Source organism: Hipposideros armiger, unplaced genomic scaffold, assembly GCF_001890085.2.
Source record: "Hipposideros armiger isolate ML-2016 unplaced genomic scaffold, ASM189008v1 scaffold_607, whole genome shotgun sequence".
NCBI classification, from domain to species: Eukaryota; Metazoa; Chordata; class Mammalia; order Chiroptera; family Hipposideridae; genus Hipposideros; species Hipposideros armiger.
The window spans coordinates 464,492-481,274 of NW_017731957.1; positions in this window are offsets into that span (position 1 = coordinate 464,492).

The following is a 16,783-nucleotide window of genomic DNA, read 5'->3' on the forward strand; positions in this document are numbered from 1 at the left end:
GGAGCTCCCATAAGATGGTCAGCTGTTTTATCAATAGAAAGTTTGCAGGCCAGAAGGGATTGACAGGAAATACTGAAAGTGATGAAAAGCAAGGACCTACAACTAAGATTACTCTACCCAGCAAAGCTATCAGCTAGAACCAAAGGAGAGATAGCGTTTCCCAGACAAGAAAAAGCTAAAGCAGTTCATCACCACCAACCCAGTGTTACAAGGAATCTTAGAATGTCTTCTTTAAGATGGAAAAAAAGATAAAAAATATGAATAATAAAATGGCGATAATTACATAGCTATCAACATTTACTTTAAATGTAAATGGATTAAATGCTCCAATCAAAAGACATATGGTGGCTGAATGGATAAGAAAAAAATACCCTTACATTTACTGCCTACAAGACACACTTCAGATCAAAAGACACACAGACTTACTGTAAAGGGATGGAAAAGATATTTCATGAAAATGGAAACAAACAAACAAACAAGCAAACAAACAGCTGGGGTAGCAATACTTATACTAGGCCATATAAACTTTAAAATAAAAAAAGGCTATAACAAGAGACAAGGAAGGACCTAGTAATCGCTGTTCAGGGTATTTATCTGAAGAAACCCAAAACACTATATCGATGGGTCATGTGCATCCATATGTTCATTGCAGCATTATTTGCAATAGCTAAGATACAAAGTCAACCTGGGTGTCCCTGATTGGCGGAATGGATAAAGAAGAGATTGTACATATATACAATGGAATATTACTCAGTCATTAAAAAAGAATGACATTTTACCATCTGCAATAACGTGGAAGGACCTAGAAGGTATTGTAGAAGGTATTGTGCTGAGTGTAGTAAATCAGACAGAGAAAGACAAATGTCATAGGATTTCATTTATAAGTGGAATCTAAAGCACAAAATAAGAAAACAGAAACAAACTCATATACGAGTATACAGAGAACATACTGATGGTTGCCAGATGGGAGGGGATTTGGGGGTGAGTGAAAATGGTGAATGGATTAAGAAGTACAAATTAATTGTTACACAGTGGTCATGGGAATGTAGGGTATAGCATAAGGAATATAGTCACTAATATTGTAATGACTATGTACAGTGTCAGGTGATAGATACGAAGGGAGTTGGGGGGCAGGGTGAAAAAGGGATTAACAAATATAAATTGATAGTTAGAAAAAAATCATGAAGATGTAAAGTAAAGCATAGGGAATGCAGTCAATAATATGGTAATAACTATGTATAGTGCCAGGTGAGTCAGAGGGATCACTTCTTAAATTACATAAATGTCTAACTACTATGCTGTACACCTGAAATTAACATAAAATAATAATGAAAGTCAACTGTAATTGAAAAATTTTAAAAAGGGGGGAAAGGTGAAAGGGAATAAGAGTTTCAAATTTCCAGGTATAAAACAAATAAATCTTGGGGATGTCATATACAGAATAAGAAATATAGTCAATAATATTGTGATAGCATGGTATGGTGTCAGATGGTTGCTGGACTTATAATGCTGATTACTTCTTTAGGTATATAAATGTTGAATAACTATTGTGTATACAAGATACTAATATTGTATGTTAGCTATATTTTAATAAAAATCTTTTTTAAAAGGGTGCCTCCATCTCTTATTCTATTATCTAATTAGCTATTAATATTTGGAGGTTAGCGATTCCCACTGCTTTTTATAAATTTATCTATTTTTCTTTGTTTTAGCTTTTATTATGGAAAATTCCAAACACACACAGAACAAAAGGTAACATACAATCAATCCTCTGCTCTCACCACCCAGCCCCAGCAGACATCACCCCACAGCCAATCACATTCCGCATGTATGATCCCCACCAACTCCAGGTTATTTTGAAGCAATTACCAGATATCACATTTCGTATAACAGTTCTAAAAGCCTTGGACTATTAAAAAATAGTGTAACCACAATACCATTATCACACACCTGAAAAATAACACCAAGCCCTTAATATCATTAAATACCCAGGGTTTACATGTTCCTTAAATTATTATTATTATTATTATTATTATTATTATTATTATTTTAGAGATTTTATTGTGGAGTTGGGGGAGGGGGACAGACAAGTTGCTGTCCTTTTGTTATTCAGTCTAGTTGTGGAGGACGTTGCTTCACTGGCCCAAGTTGGCACCATCATTGCGCTCTTCCAGGGTGAGGCAGATCAGTCGCCGGCTTCTGGACGGCCATTCACGCTGGCTGCTGGCCGATCACGCTGGCTGCTGGCTACACACGGTAGCCCATGGCAACCCACTGCCACAGGGCCTGCAGCCTATGCCTCGGCAGGCGACTCATGGCAGCTCAGCTCCAGGTTGAGCTGTTGTTCAGCATCTTAGCTGTGGAGGGCAGTGTCACTGGCCCTCATATGTGGGATCCGAACTGGGGCCCTCTGGCATCCAAAGCCAGCTCTTAACCATCGCGCCACTCAGCTGGCCCGACCTTAAATTATTTTTAAAGTTTGTTTGAATTAGGATAAGTTCCAACACACTGTAATTATTTGACATGTTACATAAGTGTGTTTTCATCTGTAAGTTTACCCCACCTCCTTTTTTTATTTGTTCTCCATATTCTGATTCTTTTGTTTGAATCCAATTGTGTCGTTTTCCATGTTCCTCTGTTGCTTGTATTCCTTACAATCCTGTCATCAATTCTCTCCAGTCATTTTGGTTGATTGTAGCTCATTCTGGGGATTTCCAGAAAGGGCTCATGGGAACACATTCCCTGAGTTCTTGCATGTCCGTAACAACTTCTCTGTAGACATTATGTTTGAAGGTCAGTTTGGTCGATGTAACATTCTTGGTGATTGTGGGGTTCTTCTGTCCTGAGACTGACAGACACTCTGTTGTCTCCTTCCACTTCTTCACAATTGCTAATACCACTTGGGTCTTGTGGCGCTGTTTGTTCTGACCTGCTCCTGTTTGAGGTTCTTAGAAATACCATACCCTCTAGTTTTGTTCTAGACATTATCTGTGGCTTTTTGGTTTTACGATTCTGTTTCCAGTCAGGGAGGTTTTAAAAAATCTATAATTAACTCAACAATTTACCAAAAATATATGGCTTTAAAAGGTTTTTCAGCTAGCCCTTATGGATTTTTCTAGGTGGAAAAATCATGTCATCTATTTTTATTTTGTATTCCCAAGAATTCTTTCTTGCTCTCATATTGTTCCTCTGTTGATCTTATTTTGCCTTCCCAAACTTCTCAAATCTCACTGAGGGCTCAATCTGGAATATTTTAGAAATTCTGTCCTTTTCTGCTTTAATTCAGTTTTGGTGGGACCCAATAGTTTCAATGAGTCAGATATTTTATGGTTGTATTTTTAAAATTAAAATCTAGGTTGGCGAGTTTTGGAGGATAGCATGGTCTCTGTCAATAATTATGTGAGTGATTGTCTGGCTTCCTAGTGGGCTTCCTTCCCTTCAACTTGCTCAGCAGTGGCAGGTAGCTTCTGGAGCCCCGTGTCTGACTTTCCCTCAGATGTGGTGGGCTGTGAGAGCAACTCCACAGCTGGAGTTTCTTTGGGGCATACCAGCTAGGAACAGAGTGGTGGGAGATCCCCTCGTGACTGAAGCAGGGAATTAGAGGAGCCCATTTAGACATAATTATCGATGGCATTGACAATGGTTACTTACTACTGATTATGTTCAGTTTTCACTCAATAGTTATTTCTCCAATATCTCCTTTCTTTCTTTCTTTCTTTCTTTCTTTCTTTCTTTCTTTCTTTCTTTCTTTCTTTCTTTCTTTCTTTCTTTCTTTCTTTCTTTCTTTCTTTNTTTCTTTCTTTCTTTCTTTCTTTCTTTCTTTCTTTCTTTCTTTCTTTCTTTCTTTCTTTCTTTCTTTCTTTCTTTCTTTCTTTCTTTCTTCTTTCACAATTCAGAAGGAGTATAAATGGGAGTAATGGCATATTAGGGATACTCTTGAATCTGCTTTGACGTACACACACACACACACACACACACACACACACATGCGCGCATGCACACACACACACCCATTTATAAATGTGGCAAATATAGAAGGCAAATTATTTTTTTAAAAACCAAGTGCTTTAATAATTAAATGTGGCAAATTATTTGTGATGCACCTCAGAATTAATATTGACAGGCCAGGTATCTCAAAATCACAGCATCTTTGATGAAAATCAATTAATTCATAAATCACAATGCACTTCACATATTTTATATTTTGTGTCATAATGACATAAATATCTTCAATTAAAGAATTTTTCAGATTCTTCTGTTGAACCTGGGTCTAGTCAACATTAATTATAATTTGTGGGTTATATAACTTATAATTGACTTTTCTAACAAAACTCAGTATTAGTTGGTTTACTTTGAGTTTGCTCAAATACAGTATTCACTAGGTCCTCCTCTTGATTCATGCTATGTACCCCAAACTGAACTATGAGAAAACATATTCATATACCTCATTTAATGACTTTTGTGGTAAGCTACTTTTAAAGATAGAGCTCATTTAAAAAATGAATATATTACAATTTGTGATAGTGAACTTTGTTCACTTTTGAATTAGGAAAGCCCTAGTTAGCGCTATTGGCTGTGAAAATTCTCACAGCTTTAATGTGGTATTATATCCTTAAACTTTTAGAGTAGTTAGATGCCATGGTAGAATTTGGATCTAAAAATATATTAGTAGATGTTCTCAAAGCAAAGTAGGAAATTGTTTCATAAGCAAAGATGGAAGAGAGGAGGGTGCCGGTGGTCCTTCTAGGGAACAAACTGACAGTCAAGTGGTACAGGGGAAGGACACATTTTGACCATTATCCCTCTCTCCAGTTTTTCAAATTCTCCTTCTCTGAAAAGGCTGATGAAATGAGGACATTTTATTTGTCTTCAAACCAGACAGCATGCCAAGTGTCATTAAAGATGGCTCTGCTCCTGAATCATTAAAGGGCACTGGAGAAGCTGCAATGAAATACGCCGTTTTCTGACATTCCATAACATTGCCCTTCACTGCAGCTGCCAAAAGTGAGCAGCTGCTTCTTACGTTCCCCTGCCATTTCCTAGCTTTGCTGAAAGAGGTCAGCTCTGTTTTCTCATTACTGATCTTTCCATTGGCTGGACATCTGGATTCATAGCCCTCTTGTATCCTAATTCAATGCTTTCTTTAGTTTATAAATGACACGGTAGACAGGCTGGGCAACCTATGGCAACAAGCGTTTTTAGTTTGGCCCTAGTGACTCAGCCCCAGCAGTTTAACCCAAGAAATCCAGCTCATGTGATGCAAGAAACATTGTACTTTTCCATTCAGCTAAGACAGGAATGCTCTTTAGGACACAGAGTAGTAAAACGAGGAAACAGAGGTTTGCCATTTCTTCCTGCTTCCCCAATTTGCATATATTTGACAAAAGTAATGCACCAGAGATGAAGAATAAATAGAGGGTTCTTCTTTCAATCATAGCAAAATTTGACATTCTAGAGCAGTAGGAAGATTTCACTTAGAGGGGTTTACTAACTTAGCTCATTGCTGCTTTAAAAATAAGCAAACAAATTTGAGATTAAGAATTCCCGTTTAGCTCATTTGAGTTAAAGAACAGGAATATAATACTTAGTAGGCATCATGAAATCAATCCTGAGATGTTGTCCAGGTGCCTGCTTAGGCTGTGATGACCCAAGGCCAGCCTTTAGAACCACTCTGGGGATAAAAGCTTCTACTGGGGTAGGTGTGAGGGATACTAGGCCACGGAAGGGTCTAGAAGTACTCAGGTATACTGGGATGGACTTTCAGGTCAGCCCCAGACCACTGCTGGAAAGGCCTTAATGTTCCCAAATGTTTTCTCACCTTTGGATAGTGATTGGAATTCTACCACCAGCTAGTTGCTCTTTTAGCTTAGGTTAACACCTCATTGAGCTGTTGTTATTTACGTGTGGATGGGTTGATCAGACTTTCCCTTTGGAAGAATGTTTTTGTGGGGAGGGAAACTAGGGGACAAAATTGAGAAGTACGAGATTCAGATGAAGGTGGGAGGAGGGGTTGGGGGGAAGGGATAATGAAGAGGAAGGATGGGTCCCATGAAATGGGAAAAGCATGGAGTATGAGCAAGTACAATGCTAAAACTAAAACCCTTTGCTATCAGTTTGCTTATGAGTAGCTTTGCTGAAGACCCAAAATATGATTTGCCTGAACAATTGTGTACGAAGTTGTGATGATCTGTTATCCACCCATGGTTCTAAGAGACATTGGTGCAAAAAGAGATAACCGCACATCTCAGAATTTCTGGCATGAGTCAACATCTTAACTTTTCTGGCTTGCTGTCTATGTCAGCTCTGAAATTTCTCAGAAACACCACTGCTTTAGCTTCTGAGTATATTCTAACACTTGATACTCAAAGTGCGGTCTGTGGACGTACAGCATAGGTATCACCTGTGAGCTAGTTAGAAATACAGAATCTCAGGTCCCACCCCAGACCTAGTGAATGCAAATTTACAAGACCCTCGGTGTGTGAATCACTGACCTAGAGCACCTTATCATCGGCTGCACAAAAATGACTTATCAGAGCAGGACCTGGTGACCTTGGCAGAGAAATCCAGAAGAGGTTGTGTGTTCTCATTACCAGAGCTGAAGTCCTCCTTGACATGGCCCTGAGTGGGATCTGGCTAATGTGGAGCATTTAGTATACAGCTGGCCTCACTGGTAAAAAGGATTAAGAGCTTCACAAGGCAAACAACATCACAATATGTCTGCTACTGAGACTCTTTAGTCCTCGGGTAGAGATATTTCATTCTAAATCTTGGAGTGGTACCAAATACTTGTTTAATTTGTGATTTTTGTTGTTGTTGTTCCTGAGCAGAGAAATGACTGAGCTCATATGGCAGCTGGAAGGTCCTATGCACTATTCTTGCCCAAGAATGACTCAGCCCCTGCAGCCTCGCTGGCAGATCTAGGAACTGACTCTCATTGGCTCTCACAGTGATATTGATAATATTAGGTGAGTACTGGTAGAGCCCTGAGACATATATTGCAGAGCCTTTGATTTATATAAAATGCAGAACCTTTTCAAAAACAAACAAGGAATTCCTTGTACTTAAGAAATCATATACTTTGTATCTTTAAGATTGTGTACTAACTCAATTCTCATTATTCATTATTGAAGAATTGAAAAAAAAAATGGATTGACTAAGTAAGTCACACTGTGATCAGTTATCAACAATTTACTGAACAACTCAATCCTTCCTTTCAACAAGCTACTATTTTTAAATCAAGGAAATACCTACAAGAGCTTTTCTTTGTGAAGAGAAAAGAACTTGAAGACAAAAATACATCTGGGTTTTGCCCCAAGTAGTTCTACTAATGGTGTTTAGATCCCAAAGTGGGTGAAGCCCATATGATGGAGACTTTCTCACCAAAGGAAGACATGAGTCAAGGGACTTTATCACTCACACCAGGACATCCTCTGCTTATAGTGGTCATTTGGGTTGCCCCAGACAGCTCAGGTTTATGCCTGCTATCCCAGCATAATAATTATTAAACCTGCCTCTTCCTCCTCTCTGCCTCTTGGTTGGACCTTAAATTATTAGATTTATAAAATGGCCAACTTTGTCTGTTACAAAAGTCATTATGTGGTAATTTGTACATAGTTCATCAGATAAACCCCCACTGACTACAGTGATCCATGCGGCCCTTCCTGAGTTGACCCCACCTACCATTACAGTCCACGTTCCAGCACTCTCTAATTTCCGGTACTCTCCCTGTGTTCCAGCTCTCCTGAACTACTGGGTTCTCAGAATATGATATATTTTATTCCTCTGTGGCTTTGTGTGGGGCTGTTCTTTCTGCTGAAGGGAATTTATTTTCCCCACAGACTAGCTGGTTGATTCTTCCTTCTTCCAGGCTCTTCTCATGCTAGTCCTCGGGGAGGCCTCACTTAGAAACCTCCATTCCTTGGTGATTTCTTAGCACTTTGGTGCATTTGTTGAGTTTTGTGTGGATCGTGCCATGAAGTCCAGAGTGGGCACACAATACACATGGTGGGCACTCAATACACACTTGTACAGAAGGAGGGAGGAAGAAGAAAGAAAAGAATGAATATGTAAAAAAAAAGTAGAAAAAAAGAGGAGAAAAAGAATAAAACAGGTATTATCATAGAGTCTAAACAGCTGCTAAAAGGAAAAATTGAATTTTGGGAGTGCCTTTTATATGACACTGAGATTTCTCTGCAGTTGTAGGTCCATATTATTTTCCCCTCGTCTTTCCCTCATTGTTGTAATAAACCTTTCATGAAGACCTGAAACATCTTGTGACCCTTTTAAGAGACAGGATAGGTGGGGAAAGCAACGGGGTTACTTCCTCTGCAGTGCTGCAGGGAGAAGACTCTGGTAAGAGAGAATAGGTGAAGACAGTTTCAAGGAAGGAGTAGGAAACCCATTCTTGCAGCTGGGGCATTAAATAGAAAACATGGCAGATGGTTAGTCTGGGACCAAGAAGTATCTTAGGGTGTCTGTTCTGTCATGTATATTGTCATAGAGTTGAATCTCAAAGTGATTGCTCCATCTATTATAATATTATTTACATAAGAACAAAAATGAGCACAAGGGAGCTCTTGTTTCATGAGAATCTCATGAAAAATAAGGTGCTCAGGAAGAGAAGGTCTTCAGATGTCAGTGCATTTGGCTAAATAATATATTTTGCACTCCTTCAGACAGTGTTTCTAAGATGTGGTGCAAGGACCACCTGCACCAGAGTCACCTGGGCTGCTTGCTAAGGTGCAAATTCATGGGTCTTTCCCAGACCCACTGAACCGGAGTCTCTGGGAGCAGCTGTGGACTCCAGGTTTTCCACAGGACCACCAGGGGTCCCTATAATCACTGTAGGGAGAGAGCAACTGCACAGGGAGGAGTTCCTGGGCTTTCCTCAACATCGTTGACCTTGGAGCGAGCTTCTTAGGAGAGTCAATACTTTCATGTGATAGTTGAATTGTAAAGCTAAAATACCCCTCACAACTGCCTGAGCCTCCCTGGGAAACCTGGGCAGAGGGCAAACCTTGGCATGGTTCTTCTTTAGGGGCCAGTCCACAAGGCTTTCCATGTTACTGATAAGGATGGCTATGAAGCTCTCGAAAATTCCTCTCCCATGTTTCTTTGCAGCATAGGGATGAGATTGCAGTCAGCCTGACATTTTTCTAAATTTCCTGCTTCAAGGAGACAGGCGCCTGATTTTCCAGCTGGCTTACTTTGGCTGGATTGTGAACTTCCAGAACAAGCTCTGTTTAGCTTCTGACAAATCTGTGGAAGGTGAAGTTTGTGTGTCTTTGCACTTGGTAGCCAGGAGATGAGACTCAGGTCAGGACAGGGTCCCCTCAGGAAAAGAAAACATTGACTCTTTCAGTGTCACAATGAGAAGACTCTTACAGGAATGGCAGCCCCAGTATTTTAAGAATCCCTTTGCTTTCCAGCTGTCCCTCAGTGTCACATACATGTTAAATTGTAGTGTGTGGTGTTTTGAAACTATTCTTATTTTAAAATAACACTTTTCTATTATTTTTAATCATTTCCTGTGAATCCCTAAATCCATTCTTCCTAATTTTCAAGAACCCACATAAGAGATTTTGTCAGCGTTTTTGGGAGATGTGTCTTTTCCATGGGGTCTCTATATTACTCAGAACAAATTATTCAGAATCACGATTTCTGTACTATTTAAGTTGTCTATATAATGTTGATTTTAAACAAATGCTTATGCATGGTATCTTGGATTTTCAAGCTTTTTGAAAATGTATACTGTGCTTCCACTCATATCTGTCTGGCTCTTAAAATTATATCTGATTAGTTCAAGTAGCACAAAATAAAGAAAGTTGATTTTTGGTTGGGGAATTACAGTCTGGATTGTTTGCTTAGATAGTTCAAATAAGTTAATCAGTAAAATTTCCCCTCACTTTGTGTTGTGTACTGTCTTCCAAACACCACGGATTGTAACACAAGTTCACTAGGGTAGAGTAAATTTGAATAATCTTTTTGAACATGAAGGATTGGAACAAGGCATAATAAGCTAGCATCATTAAGACAAATAGCATATGCAAGGCTGTTTTGCTTGTTGCTAGGGTAAACCAGAGAGGGATTGCCTGACATGAATGATCATCGAACATTAAGGTTTATATGCTGGTGTTGATAGTCACTTGAAGGAATGTTAAATTAACTATTGCAAGGGAGTGGTTAATCAAGTTGAATTTGATCCAGTAGAGGGCACTGTATTTCTGTCCTTATTATATATTTATGTGCATGTTATATACTATTAAACATGCCTTATATTATAACAAGCTGTACTACTATAAAACAACATAGAACGTATATGTATATTTAACATTCCTTTAAGAATTTATCTTTTCTCCTTCCTAATGGATGAGCGATTGGTTATATATGGAAATGTGACTGGTAGATAAAACATACATGATAAAGCATTTAAATGCAAAGCAAATTCTGTATCGTTATATATTTACCCATTCACTGTGAAGTAAGAGAAATAGGAGTTTTTCTTTTCCTTTTTTGTGTTCTCTTTCAAGAAACATTGTTCTTCTTGATTCTGGCTTTTAAGGGGAGGAATTACTGCATTTTTTCTCTCCAGGGAAAAGAATGCTAATTTCTTGAAAACGACTTTGATTGGATTGTTAAAATACCGAAATAAAGGATGCTGATTTTTTTCCCCCTCCAGTTGTGCCTGACCAAAAGCCCGGAGCTGGAGTCGACCAGGAAGGTCGGGCTGCGACGCCCGGGCGGGAGCTTCCTGGTGGCGCGAAACTGCAGTGTCGTCTTTCCAGGCGCCTGTCTGTGCGCAGTGCGGTCAAACCTGTTCGCAAAGGTCTTATTTAAGTTTTCCCACGTATTCCGTTTATTTCAAACAGCCCCTTGGAAAACATCATAATAATATGTTGCCTTGGGAAGAACACTTGTCGCCCTTGCTCATTCATTGTCTTGGTGATTCTTGCTCTCTTTTCCCCGTTTTCAATCATTCATGTTCAAATGTGCCGGCTGATGAGCACATTGAAGCAACCAGAGTATTAAACACAGCAAAGCAGGTCGTTAGAACTGAGAATTTGGGCTTATAGAGGGAACACAGCTATGAGGCTTTGCAATGCGGGGTAATTTAGCTGCAGTGACTCCGAAGGGAAGCATCCTTTCTCTCCAGTTAATCTGGGACAGGCATTCATTCCTCTCTTCACGGTAAACACCGTGACTTCTAGAGAATGGGATTTAATTACTGAAGTCTTCTGAATTTCAGCCGAACTGGAAATGGATGTGTCTTTCTCTGTCTTTAGTAAAGGAGAACTTGCTCTTTAATTCTTCTGGAAGAGTTTACTAATATGTTTTAGAGAATCTACTGCTGCAAAAAAGGCCTTAAACCATGACAATTTCTGAAGGTGTAAACAAGATAAAGGAAAATGTTGGATTGTCATTGATCTCAGCAAACTGCTAACTTTTTTTTTTTTTTTTAGTTTTGGGTGTACAAAACGATGTAATAGCTAGACATTTACACCCCTCACAAAGTGATACCCCCCCTTCTCCAATCTACTACCCCTCTGACATTGTATATAGCTGTTACAATTCCATTGACTCTATTCCTTATGCTGTACTCCACATCCCATGACTATATATATATATATATAAATTACAGTCGACATTCAATATTATTCAGCTTCAGCTTCTGGTGTATAACTGCTAACATTTTAAAAGAAGTATTTTCCCTTCACTTCTTTTTTCATGAATAAAGCTTCAATTAGCTACTAACATATTTTTAACAGCTTATAGCATTAATTTCCATTTAAATATATAGGCTTTGGGCAAATAAATATTTACTAAATAAGTGAATTCTGGTAACACAGAACTAAAGAAATCAGGTTGTTTCCCACCCTTGTGCCTTTGCTGAGGCTGTTTCTGCCACCTTCAACATTCTTCCCCCTTAACCGGGCTAAGTTAAATGCTATTTTTCTTTCTACATTACACTTATAAAAAGTTAAAAACAAAAATAACAACCCAATGCTGGCAAGGGTGTGTGAAAAGGGCACCCTGTCCATTACGGATGGAATATAACTGGTTTTATCTTTCTGAAACAATCAGTATGACCTAGGGATTACCATTCAATAAGCTTATCATAATAGGGCTGGCCAAGTGGCGCGTTGGTTGGGAGTTGACTTGGGACACCAGCTCTGAGCAGCGGGACCCTGGTTTGGATCTCACATGGGCCAGTGATGCTGCGCCCTCTGCAGCTGAGATGGTGAACAACAGCTTGACCTGGAGCTGGGCTGTGGTGAGTCGCCAGCGATGGCATAGGCTGTGGTGGGCCTGCAGTGGGCTGCTGTAGGCTACCGTGAGTGGCGGGCAGCCAGTGTGAGCTGCTATGAGCTGCCATGGGCGGCTGTCCGATTGCCAGTGACCGATCTGCCTCAGCCGGGAAGAGCACAATGATTACAATACCAACATGGGCCAGTGAGGCGATGTCCTCCACAACTAGACTGAGGAACGAAAGAACAGCAACTTGTCTGTTCCCCTTCCCCAATTCCCCAATAAAATATCTTAAAAAAAAAAGCTTATCATAATAAGAAATGTGAGCAAAGTACAAGTGAGTTTACTGAAATGCTATTTTTGTAATGGGTCTTGCTTGGGTTCATTCTAGACCAGGAAATGAATGGAGCTTGAACTAGGTAAGCAAGCTGTGTCTTGGCATCTATTTAACATCTGATTCAATGGAAACTGACACACTTTCTGAAGAAGCAGTGGGAATGAAATGAAAGAAAATTGTGAAAAATTTCAAGCACAAAAATAGAGTAATAGAATTAACTTCAATATACTTATCACTCAGATTCAATAAGTATCAAACTTTTGCATTTTCTTTGCTGAGATATCATCAAGCAAATCCAATTTATCATGCCATTTCATCCCTACATACTTCAGCATGCATCTCTAAAAATATTAACTTTCTTATATTTACAAAGCCACTATAACTCCTATTTCCTGATACCGTTAATACTCAGTTCTTAAACCAAAAAGTTATTTGGGAGGGAGAGGTCAAGATTCAAACAAGATCCATCCATTACAATTTGGTTGATAGAGGATAAAAGTTTTAATGACATTTTCATTTGGGGTTCAGGCATATACAGACTTTTCAGCTACACAAGGTGGGTAGAGGGCAATGAAAATGAGATTCAAGAGAAGGATGGCTGTGAGAACTGAGAGAATCTGGTGGTCTGTGTGCATGCCATGGGGATGAGTGAGTCTACATGTGAGATGTAAAAAGCTTGCTTGCTCTTTCTAACAATTTGGGACTTAAACAAATCCGATATGGGATAATCGCCACTTCTCTCCCCCTCTGTTTCCCAGTTAAGCCTAGAAGGGGAGAATGTTTTCTGGTTTATTTCACAACAAGCTGTGGAGTTGTGGCATCTGTGAGCCCTAGACTGTTAATGGAGGGAGAATCACGTGGGGGCGGTCAAGACGGCAGCCTGGCAAAGGTCAGAGAGGACAGAACCAGGGAAGCAGGTGAGGCTGCTGGGTTTATTTGTCCCAGACACTCTATTTTTTTTTCCTTTAGCTTCATTTAAGATTTTCTTTTTGTCTTTGGTTTACTGCAGTTTAAATGTGATTATGTGTAGACTTTTCGGTTTTTATCCTCCTTGGTGCCTTCTGATATTCTTGGATTTGTGGTTTGGTATGGCTCATTAATTTTAGAACATTCTCAGTCATCACTCCTTCAAATATTTCTTCTGTCCCTTTATCTCTGTTTTCTCCTGGTGTTTCCACTACCTGTACTCGATACCTTTTGTAATTGCCCCACAGTTCTTGGATGTACTGTTTTGTCTTTTTTTCCTCATTGCATTTCAGTTTGGGAAGTTTCTATCAACATATGGTCAAGCTCATGGATTCTTTCTGTGGTTGTGTTCAGTCTGTGGATGAGCCCATCAAAGTCATTCTTTATTTCTGTTAGTGGGTTTCTTTGTTTTTTTTCTAGCATTTTCTTTTGATTCCTTCTTAGAGTTTCCATCTTTTTGTGTTAACATTTTACCATCTACCATTCTGCATTACTTATCAGTTCTCCCAGGTGTCCATTTTTCCACTAGAATACTTAATGTATCAATCATAGTTATTATATTTTAAATTCCCAGTCTGATAACTGCAAAATCTCTGCCATATCTGAGGCTCTGGTTCTAATGCTTGCTCTTCAAATTGTGTTATTTGCATTTTGGCTTGCCTTGTAACTTTTTGTTGAAAGCCGAACATAATGTATCAGGTAAAAGGAACTTAGATAACTAGGCCTTTCATGCCAGGGTTTATGTTTATCTGGGTTGGAGTCAGGCTGTGTTTACTGTTTGCTGTGACTATCGGTGTTAGAGGCTAAAATTTCCTCTAGTGTCTTTGCTTTTGCACTCCGTTGTTGTCTTTGAATTTCCCCAGAGACTCCTTCTTAAATAATGTTAGACAAAGTTAGACAAATTGTTACAAATTCTTACTGCAATTTATTTTGCCTTCTATTTAGTACAAGAGTTAAGAGAAGAAAGTTTCCAACTGAAGGTTTATTCCTTCTTCATCTTTACAGTGAAGCTTGAGGCCTTTGGGGCTCAGGTTTCTGTTGGGATTTTCTATTTGATTCCTTCTTTAGTGGGACCCTGAGTATTGCCTGTTTTTCACGATCCATGTAGCTCTCAAAATGGAGGCATAAGATCACTAGAGTTTGAAAGACAACCTCAGGGCAAAAGCCAGTTTGTTTTGGATGCTCTTTTAATCTAAGTTCTCACTTTCCCACTGACTTTTTTCCTTTGTGGAATCAGTGATTTTTTTGCCAGCTCAGCAATAAATTTAATGTTTCTTATATTTTTACCAAGCTTTCATATTATTTACCTTTATATGGTCTTGTGATAAACCATTTGGAAGTATCTATAGAACAAAAATTTATGTGTCCTTCAAACCACCAATTCTATTTTTAGAAACTCCTTTGGCAGAAATACTTATATGTGTAAAAACCTATCCATATCTTTTGTTCACTATAGCATTATTTGTAATAGTGAAAAACTAGAAGTACCCATTAATGAGTCCTCCATACTATGGAGCAATGCTGAGTAATCATTAAAAAGAATGAGTAGACTTGTGTGTACTGGCATAGGATGATCTCTAAGATTTATAGTCAGATGGAAAATAGAAAAAGAGCTTCTTATCAATGCACCTTATTATTTTCAAATTTTATTTTTGGTTCTCAAAACATTCTTAGCAGAAGTGGTAATAGCAACATTATATGCCAAAAAAAATTAAAAATAACAATTTGCTCTGCTGAATTCCTTTCATCTCTAGATTTAAAAAGCATATATTATCATAACACTAAATCATTAATGGACTACAAATTTATTATATGTATAAAACATTTGATTATTTTAAAATTTCAAAATAGAATGTTAACTTTATAAAGGGCTTTTGGAAGTAAAAGCAATCTAATCTTTTAGGATTTTTTTGAGGGGTAGACAATATCATCTATTACATTATTTTACCTTATAATACTCAAATATAAGGTACCTTTTACAAAAGATTTTAATTTTGCCTAACATCATGAATAACTTTCAAATCAGTAAAACAGAATTATTTCTTCTGTTAGACATTTTAAGATTATTAGCATAGTGAAATCCTGATGCCATACCTTACCCACTATGTGTAAATAATTTGAGTTAGAAAAAAAATAACATCATGGAAGGAGACAAACCATCTCTGTTCTCAAGAAATTGTCATATAACTAAAGCAAATTATTACAGAGTACATAGAAATTTTATGAAAAAAAATTAATTTAAAAAAGAGAGATAAAAGGAGAGTCTGGTCCAGATGGCAGAGTGGGTAAACACTGTGCTTGCCTCCTCCCATGACCACATTAAAACTACAACTAAATTATAGAACAATCATCCTGGAGAACCATTTGAAGACTAGCTGAACAGAAGTCCTATAACTAAGTATATAAAGAAGAAGCCACGTTGTGACTGGGGGAGGGGCAGAGACCGGAATTTGGTTGGCCCACACCCACATGTTGTGGTTGAGAATTGCAAGAGATAGCTCACTGGAGAGGTACCTCAGGAGGAGCAATGGGTCCCAGCACCACGCCAGGCTCCCCAGCACACCAGTGCCAGGAAGAGGAGCTCCCACAACATATGGATGTGAAACACAGTAGGGATTTCATTCATCCATGTAAGACAGAAAGTTGCCAGAAATCCAGGTGTACTATTAAAGGGACTATGCACAGACTCTCACTCCCAGGCACTCACTCTGGGCTCCAGCAGACCGAAAGCAGCTCAGGAGATGCCAGAATCATACAGGGAGAGATTGAGTTGGTGGTTTCAGGCCGAGGGCTAGAGGGACAGCCACCATTGTCCCTGTCTTGGGATCTCCTTCCATTTAGCCTAACAGAGGGCACCATTTTTTCTATGTTGATCCCTCCCCCGACAAGGCCAAATCTGAATTTGCATTGACTGCATTTATTTGATCCACTCTGGTGACTCTATGAGACCCCACCCTACCCAAGTCATACACTGTTGGAGGCACTTTCTGTATCTAGCAGTCAGCCCCTTCCTATGCTGCAGTCTTTCTTAGACAACTTACAAGGGTCCATAGCCCCAGGTGGGCAGTGGCTAGCCTCAATGTGCTCTGAGCCTTTTTCTGGGCAGTCCCAGTCTTGGTAGGGGTGGAAGCCAGCCTTGATTTGCAGTGTGGCCTCTCTCACACACCTCCAGAACCAGAAGATCCAGTATCCAGCCACGAATCACTTTGTAGCTCCTACCACGTAGCCTCAGGT